Source organism: Orycteropus afer, unplaced genomic scaffold, assembly GCF_000298275.1.
Source record: "Orycteropus afer afer isolate SDZICR_OR568_19922 unplaced genomic scaffold, OryAfe1.0 scaffold00054, whole genome shotgun sequence".
In the NCBI taxonomy this organism is placed as follows: Eukaryota; Metazoa; Chordata; class Mammalia; order Tubulidentata; family Orycteropodidae; genus Orycteropus; species Orycteropus afer.
In genome coordinates, this window is record NW_006921641.1 from 14,812,272 (window position 1) to 14,824,293 (window position 12,022).

Genomic DNA, 12,022 nt, shown 5'->3' on the forward strand with positions numbered 1-12,022 from the left:
ACTCATAGCGACCCCATGCACAGCAGAACGAAACACTGCCCGATCCCGCACCAGCCCCACAATCCCAGTTATACTTGAGCCCATCATCGCAGCCACCGTATCAATCCATCTCGTTGAAGGCCTCCCCCTCTTTCGTCGACCCTCCACCCTACCAATAGCAATAGGTAACCGTAATATGTATTTATCTACTAACTCCAGTCAATTATTGTTTGATGGCTGTTCCTGGGGCATTAAGATCCTGACTTCTCCCATCTGCTCTGTTCATGAGTCAAGCATCTCTAGGGACCAGAGATAGCTCTCAAGCAAAGTCTCAGATGCTTGCAGGAAGACATTGTCAGTGCATACAGGAATAGAGAGTGCTGGGTGGATATGACGGGGACCAAAAGCATTTCCTGCCAACTCAGAACCTCTTTTTCTCCAGCTTGTAAACATTATGTATGGTGGGAATGGTGGTGGGGGAGGAGTGGAGAGGAGAGGTTTCTGTGAGGAACCAAGAACACTGGAATGGGGGTGGTGCCTCTGGGAAACACGACTACCTAGGGAGAGGAAGAACGTGCAGAAAATGGAGGTAAAACTACCAGAGATACTCAAGCTGCTCTGAGATTGGGGGCCTGCCTTGTTCTTTTTAGCCTCTCTAAATATGCAAGAGTAGCTCTGGTGGCACAGTGGTTAAAGCATTTGGTGTTTTGAACCCATCAGCTGTTCTGCAGGAGAAAGATGAAGTAGTCTGCTTCGATAAAGATTTACAAGCCTTGGAAACTCTATGAGACAGTTCTACTCTGTCCTATAGGCTCACTATGAGTTGGAATCAACTAGATGGGTCTGGTTTTTCTTGAACTGTGCAAGAGTGAGAACACTGTTAATTCAGTGGTAGAACCCTTGCTTTCCATATGGGAGACTTGGGTTCAATTCCCAACCAATGCATCCCATGTATGGCCACTCCTCATCTACCAGTGGAGACTTGTGTGATGTTGCTGATACCAAACAAGTTTCAGTGGAGTTTCCAGACTAATGAACTAAGAAGAAAGGCCTGGAGATCTACTTCTGAAAATCATCCAATAAAAACTCTGTGGATCACAAGGTCTGTTTCCCAACCAGTTGTGGGGATGGCGCAGGACCAGGAAGTATTTAGTCCCCTTGTGCATAGGGTTGCCATGAGTCTTGGGTGACTCCTGTACAACTAACAGCAACAACTGTGTAAGAGCTGGAGTTCTCATAGTCTGTGGCCTGCTATCAGACTCCATACCCAGAATCCCACATATTGCTTTCTCTCAGAGTCCTTGCCATTGCTCTCTGCCCTCTGGTTGGAACACTACTTATTGTTCCTGATGGACTCCTCACTAGCCTGCTCCAGTTTTCATTCTCACTTCTCAGCAGTGCCTGTTTCCCAATCCTCAGCAGGAAAGAACCCCAACTATCAAGTGTCCCATCCCTCAGCGTGTCTCCGGTTTCTGTCCTGTTTATATCTAGTTCATTCTGCTTTTCTGTTCCATTGCAAGTGCCTTTTTGATATTGTTGTTGTTATGTGCCGTCGAGTCAAACCTGACTCATAGCGACCCCTCCTTGGGTTTCCGAGGCAGGATCACTACAGAAGTAGGATTGCCCAACCTTCCTTCCGAGGAGTGGCTGGTGGGTTTGAACCGCCAGCCATCTGGTTAGCAGGCAAGTGTCTTAGCCATTATGCTACCAGAGCTTTTAAACCTTACGAAAAAAAGCCCTGGTGGTGTAATGATTAAGTAGTAGGCCACTAACCAAAAGGTTGCTTCTTTGAACTCACCCATCTGCTCTGTGAGAGAAAGACCTAACAATCTGCTTTAGTAGAAATAACAGCCATGAAAACACTATGGGGCAGTTCTACTCTGTCACATGGGGTCACTATGAATTGGAATTGACTTGACAGCACACAACAACAACAACAAACCTTTTGTTAATTGTTGTTAGGTGCTATCTAGTCGGTCCTGACTCATAGCAACCTGATGTACAACAGAACAAAACACTGCCCAGTCCTGTGCTGTCCTCACAATTGTTGCAGCCACTGTGTCAATCCATCTTGTTGAGGGTTGTGATAGTTAAGGTTGTGTGTCAACTTGGTTGGACCTTATTTCTAAGTGGTTTAAGCAGTTGTGATGTAGTCATTCCCATGTTGTTATGTGATGTTATATGATGGGATCTTATGTAAGGTAATTATCTCCATGATGAGATGCACTATGAGCCACCAATCAGTTGAAAGGGAGTTTTCCTCAGGGGTGTGGCCTCCTTCCAATATGTATATGGACATCCTGGGAAAATCCTTGGATTTTCTGTTGGATCTAGATCCTGCATCTAGCTTATCATCATTCAGCTTTTGGAGCTGAGCCAGCAGCCTGCCATATTGCCTGCCAATTTGGGGATTGTTTTCACAGCCTGTGAGCCAACGACCCACCATTTTACCTGCCAGTCTTGGATTCATCATCTGCCAAAGTCAGCAGCCTACTACACTGTCTGCCAATCTTGGATTCATCAGCCCCAGCAACTGCATGAGTCAGGAAAATCCTCAAGCCTGATATTTGACCCACAAACTTGGGATTTACCAGCCTCTACAATTATGTGAGCCATTTTCCTGAGATAATTTTTTTTTTCTCCCTCTCTCTGTATAAAAGCTTCACTGGTTTTGCTTCTCTAGAGAACCTAATCTAAGACAAGGATATTCCTCTTTTTCGCTGACTCTCTACTTTACCAAGTATGATATCCTTGTCCAGGGACTGGTCCCTCCTTACAGCATGACAAAAGTATGAGAGGCAAAGTCTCTCTATCCTTGCTTCTAAGGAGCATTCTGGATGTACTTCATCCAAGTCATATTTGTTTGCTCTGCTGGCAGTCCATGGTAAACTTAATCTCCTCCACCAACACCATAATTCAAATGCACCACTTTTTCTTCGGTCTTCCTTTTTCATTGTCCAGCTTTTGCATGCATGTGAAGTAATTGACGATTTCATGGCTTGGGTCAGGTGCACTGTCATCTTCAAAATGACATCTCTGCTCTTCAACATTTTAAAGAGATTTTGCAGCAGATTTGCCCAATGCAATATGTTGTTTGATTTCTTGACTGCTGCCTCCATGGGCATTAATTGTGGGTCCAAGTAAAATGAAATCCTTGACAACTTCAACTTTTTCTGTTTATCATGCTATTGCTTATTGGTCCATTTGTGAAGATTTTTGTTTTCTTTATGTTAAGGTGCAATCCATACTGAAGGCTGCACTCTTTGATCTTCATCAGTAAGTGCTTCAAGTCTTCTTCACTTTCCATGGGTGACCCTGCTGGTATTTGAAATACCAGTGAAATAACTTCCAGCATCACTGCAACACAGAAGTCCCACAGTATGAAAAACTGATAGATGAATGGTGGCAACTTTAAGAGGTTTAAGAAGAGGTTTATCTGAAAAGATCTCATTAGTGAGATAAAAAGGAGCTCTGGTAGCATAGTGGCTAAAGCACCTGACTGCTAACCAGAAGGCTGGCGGTTCAAACCCACCAGCCACTCCTCAGAAGGAAGGTTGGGCAATCCTACTTCCGTAGTGATACTGCCTCGGAAACCCAAGGAGGGGTCGCTATGAGTCGGGGCCGACTCGACGGCACATAACAACAACAACAACAACAGTGAGATAAAATTACAGGAAATCTCAGTGCTGATTTTCTCTATTACTGCATGTAAGGGAAATTATATTTAAAATTGCAATAGGTGTGATATTCTAGGTTGCAGAGTCATTCACAGGTACCAAATATTGTGAATTAACGTTTCAAAATATCTTGGAAATTTACCAGAAGATACATTTTTTTCTTTTTTTTTTTGTCTGAGTGCTCAAAAAGATGAAGAGAAACAAATTAGTGGTGTCCGCTAAGATAAGCAGAGTTCCTGTATTTCGAATACAAGGAAGTGGTTCTATATGGGACGGACCAAAGAAACATACTTCCAGCTTATTAAGCCACAGGAGCAGAAATCACAGCTTTTTACATTAGATATGCAAAAGCCTGCCGCGTTCAAAATACCCAGATGAAAACAACTCACTCTAGAAGAAAACTTTAGTCTTAAAGCTAAGATCAGCATCCACAGTTTATTATTCACCTCTCCTGTGAGTGGTGGCATAGTGCCTAAGGCACTTGACAGCTAACCAGAAGGCTGGCAGTTCAAACCCACCAGCCACTCCTTGGAAGGAAGATGGGGCAATCTATTTCCGTAGTGATATTGCCTCGGAAACCCAAGGAGGGGTCACTATGAGTCGGGTTCGACTTGACAGCACATAACAATAACAGCAACCTGTGAGTTACTAAATGGTAGCAAAAATAAAGGAGTTGGCTTAGTTTTCCTCATTCTAATATTTTCTACCTTTTATGATAGATAGCTGGTTAACACTTTTGAGTAAGTACCATGTATCAAGAACTTCCAGTCCTCTGAACAATATCCACTATGCCAACTAGTTCTAGTTTAAATTCATGACCATGAATCTTAAAAGGAGTCTCAATGCTGCCAAGCAACTCTACTACACTTCCTCAGGATGTTCTCTCCCTCAATTTCCAAAACAACTATTTCACACATTCTCACCTCTCCTCAAATCTCCCACACCCTCCTCCACTTCCTCACTCTTGCCTACCTTTCCCTCCTTATCCCAGATCCCTCTCTACCTCACTCCACTCTAGATCTTTTTTTATATTCCTCTGACAGACCAAACTCCATCCTCTGCCTTAGGGAGAAATTCCCCTTCCCTCTCATTGGAATGTTCCACACCCAGCTAGTTTCTTCATGTCTTCCTTGTCTTTTCTCAGTGTAAGTGTCAATTTCTCAGAGAGGCTTTTCTAATAATCTAAAGATGATCTCACCCACTCACTCTCTTCACGTCAATTTGTTTTATTGTCTTCCTGGCATTAATCAATATCTGATGTTGTGTGTCTATTTCTCCTCCATTTCCACTAGAATAAAACTCCATGACAACAGGACCTTACCTATGTGGTTTACTTCTATATCCTCAACAACCAAATCTGTACTTATTAGATTCTCAAAAATGAATACATATTGAATGAATTGTCTCAATCTTTGACAGATGAGGAAACTGAAGATTAAAGAATCTAAATAAATTGCTTAAGTTCACACAGCTAGTAAATGGTGATGTCTGGATTTGTCCTTAAATCTATGTAGGTCCAGGCTGTCTCCCTATCTATGTAAAAATCTCTTGCTAGGATGAGGATGTCATAACGTATTTGGCCTCTGACGAGTATTTGTGAATGTTGAGATTATTTAAGACAACTTCAGAAAGAATAGTCAAATTCCTCAGGCAGAAAACCAAGGAGATGCTGAGACATGTGGCTGGACAAAAGCCCCTGGTAACTAAGGAGCAGTGTGGCCTGGCTGTTCGCAGCTTGTTCCTGGCTGGCCTCCAATTCTTCCGCCTTCCTTCCTGCTCCCCTACAGTCTCTGAGCTTTTGACCAGTACAGTACTTTCAGTTGGGGCACTGGTTTTTCCTTCATGAGGCAGGCTAGTTCATACCTCCCAATAACATTCAGATCTGTACTTTAGAGAACCTGGAATAGATTACTTTCCACGGGTGTCTATCCACTCTAAATCTGTGTTTCTACATAAGCCTTAATTCTCAGGGAGTTGCAGTTTTAGTTGTTTATAGAAAATGGGAACCTTGTGTTGGTGCTTCAAATTGTGTTGATGCCTCAAACTGACTAAGAAAATAAAAGAGGAAGGAGAGAAAATAGAGACGTTTAGATGTTGCTTTAATTAACATTCAAGGAAATCTTCACAAATAGGCTAGGGTCTCAGAGATGTAAGGTATGCTGGGCTTCAGGGATCATTTGTTGAATTTTATTCAGAAACTAAGATCCAGATAGGTTATGCTATGTTCATTTATTGAATATTTACTATATGCCTGACATTATTCTAAGCTTTTATGTCAATTTACTTTATCTTTATAACAACCTTATGAACTAGGTGCTATCAATATTAAATCCATTTTTCACATGAGAAAACTGAGATTCAGGGAGAGTATAATTTGCCTAAAATTATGCACTATTACATGGTGGAACCAGGATTTCATCTGCTTAATCTGACACTGGAGTAGGGGTTCTTAACCACCCCAACCGCTGTACTTTTTAACTCCCATGAATCCCTCTGGCCCTTTGGTGAAGCCCATGAACCACTTCTCAGAATCTTTTAAAATGTATAAATAAAACACACAGGATTACAAAGAAAACCAACTGTACTAAAATACACTGGTCAATTTATTAAAAAATATATTTGTGATACAGTGATATATGATATATGTTCTTCATTACTAATGCATCAAATAACAAAATCTAGTTACAGGTCTAATTTTGAAATTTGGAAGTTACGATAAATGCAAAAATATTTCTAGGTAGCTGCAATAACTGCAATATGCTATGAAAATATCAGTGATTTGTACTGGTGAGAAAGTCATAGGTGACAAATGAGTTTAAAACTAGTGAAAATACATACAGTACTGTGGTGTCAGTGAAGGCAAACATGGCTATACAAGTAGATAGATGGGTTGACAGGCTAAACTATTAGGTATGTCTATGCAGGGTGGAGAGTGCCCAAGACCATGTATAGAGTTGGCAGAAAATGTTTCTACAAGTGTATTGGTATGTTCTGTAAAGCTTCCTAGGTGTATTGTAGAGCTGACAAGGGACAAGGTTATAGTCACTTCTTGGCCAAAGCCAGCTACCCAGAGGGAGCGGGTAGTTGAACCTGTAGGCTTGGGACCATGATGGCAGGGAACATCAAGCTCAATTGGCATAACACACTACACAAAACATTGTTCCACCTCTTACTTTGGTGAGGAGTGACTGCAGCTTGCAAGCAGCCATCTAGATGTAATGATGGGTATCTCCTTGTCCAGAGCAAAGAAGAATGAAGAAAACCAAAGATTCATGGAAACAATTAGTCCAAGCAACTGGTATACCATGAAATCCTCAGCCTATATGACTATGAGATCAGAAGAACTAGATGGTGCCTGGCTACCACTGTCAACCACTCAGAGGTGGATCTATGTAGGAGATCCTGGATAGAGTGAGAAAACAAAGTGGAGCAAAACTCAGAATCATTTGGGGAAAAAAATAAAAAGGGACCAGGTTTGCTGGTCTGATAGAGCCTGGTGGAACCACTGAGATTATGGCCCCTAGCTGCCCTTCAGGTCTGGAAGTGAACGTACAGTTGTGGCTTCCAGCCAAACAAAAACAGGCATATGAGGTGAACATTTACACTAGGTAGATACACTCCTTAGAGAGAACAATCATGGGAGAATAGAAGGGTTGTGTATGCATAGGGACATAGCTCAGGGGGCAGGAGTGCATGGAGGCAAGGACACAGGGAAGAGGTAACTAAGGGGAAGAAGTGGGAAGGAAGCTGTTGCATTGTGGTAAATTGTAGTCAATGTCATGAGATGAAGTGTATGTGAACTGCTGTATGGAAAGTGAATTTACTCTGTAAACTTCCACAATCACAAAAAGAAAAAAAAAAAAAACCTAATGAAAATAAAGATGCAATTTTTCCCCATCCAATGAGTAAAAGACCCTATGAAATGAATTGGCTCAAATATGGCAGTGATTTTGAGGATGGCACAAGACTGGGCAAAATTTTGTTCTGTTGTACACAGGGTTGCTAAGAACCAGAACTGACTCAATGGCACCTGACAACAAGAAGTTAATAGAGCCCTTTCTTGCACTCCAGATTAAGAACCCTAATCTAGAATTTGAGGGTATAATGCTCCCTGACGTGTTGTAAAGACCTCCTAACTGGTTTCCCTACTCCGAGCTCTGGTAGTGTAGTGCCTAAGGCACTTGACTGCTAACCAGAAGGCTGGCAGTTCAAACCCATCAGCCACTCCTCGGAAGGAAGGTTGGGCAATCTACTTCTGTAGTGATACCACCTCAGAAACCCAAGGAGGGGTCACTATGAGTTGGGTCTGACTCGATGGCAAACAACAACAACAACAATCTCATTTACCCTCCTTCCCTAGTTTAGTCTTGATACTAGTTGTCATTTTGAATCACCATCTAAAAGGCTCCTTGTTCGAGCCTTGCTGGACATTATCCCCACCCCTAATCCCTGTAGAGCTTATCACCCTTTCCTCTATACCACTTCAACCAGTTGTTGTGGAGTCAATTCCAACTTATAACAACCCCATGTGTATCAAAGTAGAACTGGGCTCCATAGGATGTTCAATGCTGATTTTTTGGAAATAGGTCACCAGGTCTTTCTTCTGAGGTGCTTTAGGGTAAACTGGAACTGCTAGCCTTTTAGTTAGTGAACAGGTAAACTATTTGCACCACAAAGAGACTCACCCTGACACTTAAAAAAACAAAACAAAACCAATCCTCAACTTTACATGGAAAGGCAAGAAGCTCCAAACAGCTAAAGCAATGCTGAATGAAAAGAACAAAGTAGGACAACTCACACTTTCTGATTTTAAAACATACAGCTATAGTAATAAAAACAGCCTGGTACTGATATATCACAGACTCAAAGACCTATGGAACAGAACTGAGAGTCCAGAAATAAACCCATTTAACTATGGTCGACTGATTTTCATCAAGCATACTAAGTCCATTAGATGAAAGAAAGAAGACTGTCTTCAATAAATGGTGCTAGGAAAATTGAATTTCTACATGCAGAAAAATGAAATAGAATCCTTGCCTCATACCATACACAAAAACAAATTCAAATTGACTTAGGGCTCTAAATGTGCAAACTAAAATCATAAATTTTTAGAAGAATATTCAGGCGCAATACTGTCAGGCCTAGCTTTCAACACTGGATTACCTAATTTATATAGTAAATATATTTAAGGCACAACAATTGGTCTCTATTCACCAGGAACAACAGAGGAAGATGTAGAGTCAGGAACAACTGCCTCCTTTGTCATGAGACCAGAAGAACTGGATGGTGCCCAGTTAGCATTACTGAACATTTTGATCAAAGATTCCGTAGAAGAATCCTGATCAAAAGGGGGAAAATGTAGAACAGACTTTCACATTCTCATGGCCTCCAGACTCTTTGGAGCCATGGAGGGTAGATGAACCCCTGAAACTGTTGCCATGAGATAATCTTTAAATTTCAGACCAGAAATATACGCTGAAGTCTTCTTTAAAAAAACCAATAGTTTAGATGAACTAGTAAAAAAAAAAAAAAAAAAAGGTTTGCCTTGACCATTATGCTCTTTTAAGAGCTATCTATGTAGGATCAAATTGACAATAGCAACTCAAAAGATTAGACAGGACCCTTAGGGGGCAGTGAGTTTACATTAATATGGGAGTAACAACTCAGGAAAGGAGAGTGAGAACGACTGCACAACTCAAAGAATGTAATCAATGTCACTAAATTATACATGTGGAAAATGTTGAATTGGTTTATATTTTGCTGTATATATTCTCAGTAGCTCTGGTGGCATAGTGCCTAAGGCATTTGACTGCTAACCAGGAGACCGGTGGTTCAAACCCACTAGCCACTCCTTGGAAGGAAGGTTGGGCAATCTACTTCCGTAGAGATACCGCCTCAGAAACACAAGGAGAGGTCACTATGAGTCAGAATCAACTCAAGGGCAGTAAGTTTGGTTTTTTGTTGTTGTTGTTGTTTTTGGTGCATATTCTTAATAGCAACAAAATAAACAAAATTGAAAGGAAACCAAAACCAGTTGTTGCTGAGTTGATTGCAATTCATGGTGACCTCATATGTTATAGAGTAGAACTGTGCTCCACAGGGTTTTCAAGGCTGTGACCTTTGAGAAGCAAATCACCAGGCCTTACTTCCTAGACATGGTTGGGTGGGCTCTAACTGCCAAATTTTTGGGGAACACTTAACCATTTTGTGCCACCCAGGGACTCCTTCCTTCTTTAAGGCCTTGCACATACTTTTATATAGGAGCACTCATGGCATACTGCCTAAAGTATTTGATTTCTATCCAGAGGGCTGGTTGTTCAAACTCACCATCTGATCTGTGGAAGGAAGATGTGGCAATCTACTTCTTTAAAGATCTACCACCTCGGAAACCCAATGAGGGTCACTATGAGTTGGAATTGACTTGGCAGTGGATTTGGTTTTTTGGTTTTGGTTACATACTTTTATGGTGTGATTTTTATAGTTGCATACATGGCAATGCATTTATTTGGAGCTACAGGGGAATAAAGACTGTGTCTACTTCATTCACTCATTCATCTATTCATTCTTTCAATAAAAATCTATCGAGCACCTCCTACTATAAGGAGTGTTCTGGACACTGTGATTATAATAATGAATATGACAGACATAGTCCCTACTTCCATTGCTTTGCAATCTTACACTCTTTTATGGTCCTCAGTGTCTAGTTCATTATCTGGCTCATGGTTCAAATATATTAAATTAATGTTCAATTGAATTGAATTGAGTACTTCAAAGTCATAGCATTGGTATTGGTGGCAGACATTGCTCCTAAAGAAAATATTTCTTGAGAAATTCCTTAATCTTCATATACTCACATAAATCTTGCAGTATAAAGCAGACATTCCTTTCCTGTAGGCTCCTTCTGGCTTGGCCGTTGTATCCATTGCCATTGAGTTGGTTCTGACTCATAGCAACCTTATAGGACAGAATTGAACTGCCCCCTAAGGTTTCCAACACTATAATCTTTACAGAAGCAGACCGCCACATCTTTCTCCTGTGGAGTGGCTGGTGATTTCAAACCACCAACCTTTCAATTAGCAGCTTAACCACTGTGCCAATAGGGCTTCTTCCCTAGTCACCAAGTAAGCTAACTTAGTAGAGAAAGGGTAACAGCTAGCTATTCATAACTTTTTCAAGAAGAGTTGAAAAGGTCTGCTTTTGCCTTCTTTGCTGAACAGGTATAATATATAATATACAAGAGCTAACATTTACTGATGGCTTACAATGTAACAGGCACTGTTTGAAGCACTTTACAGGTATCACCTCATTCAGACCCCTAATAACCCTAGTAGAGGAAACTCAGGCTTAAAGAAGTTAAGTGACTTGCCCAGTTCCTGTACGTAAAAAGTACTAAAGTGAGGGAATTCCAGTCCAGGCAGTCTGATTATAGTTCCTCTTGCTCTGTGTAGAAACTGCTATTAACCTATATACAGTCAGAGGCATGGACTTTGAACGGAATCCACCTACAGCCTGCCTTTCATCACAACCTAACTCAAGGCAGCACGTTTGAGATGGCCAGCTGGCCAAGGATGAAGACTGTGGCAGGAGCAGAGCTAACAAGGGCCACAGCAGCCCTGTGCTCTGGGGAACTCATGCTGCACTGTTTACTTAATATTGTATTTTTAAAACAATTATCAATCTATTTCTCCCCAGAACTGATAAGGGTTCTGCTATCTGTGAGGCAACTGGACATTTCTTTAAAAAGGAAATTGTCTTTGTCTGCACTGTCATTAGATAGTATTGGATAAATTCTGCCAAGTTAGTTCTTAGGGTATTGATTTAATTGTAATGCATTCTGATTAATTATTTACGTGGACTAGTGTACTGCCTAAGGCAGTTGACTGCTAACCAAAAGGCTAGTGGTTCAAACCCACCAACCACTCCTTGGAAGGAAGGTTGGGCAATCTACTTCTGTAGTGAAACCACCTTGGAAACCCAAGCAGGGGTCGCTATGAGTCGGGTCCGACTCGATGGCACATAACAACAATAACAACAGGCTCAAAACAAAACAAAAATATAAATATCTTTTTAATATGTTTGTTGTTGTTATGTGCCGTTGAGTCAGACTCGACACATAGCGACCCCTCCTTGGATTTCCAAGGCAGTATCACTATGGAAGTAGATTGCCCAACCTTCCTTCCAAGGAGTGGCTGGTGGGTTTGAACCGATAGCCTTCTGTTTAGCAGTCAAGTGCCTTAGGCACTACACTATCAGAGATCCTTTTGTGTGTGTGTGTGTGTGATTTGGGTGAAGATTTACAGAGCAAATTCACTTTCCATACAGCAGTTCACATATACTTTGTCTCATGTCATTGACCACAGTTTACC

At 41.3% G+C, this 12,022-nt stretch overlaps 1 pseudogene; it reads right to left on the reverse strand.

Moving 5' to 3' along the window:
- LOC103195366 overlaps positions 1–12,022 on the reverse strand; it is a 73,707-nt pseudogene that overhangs the window by 24,114 nt on the left and 37,571 nt on the right.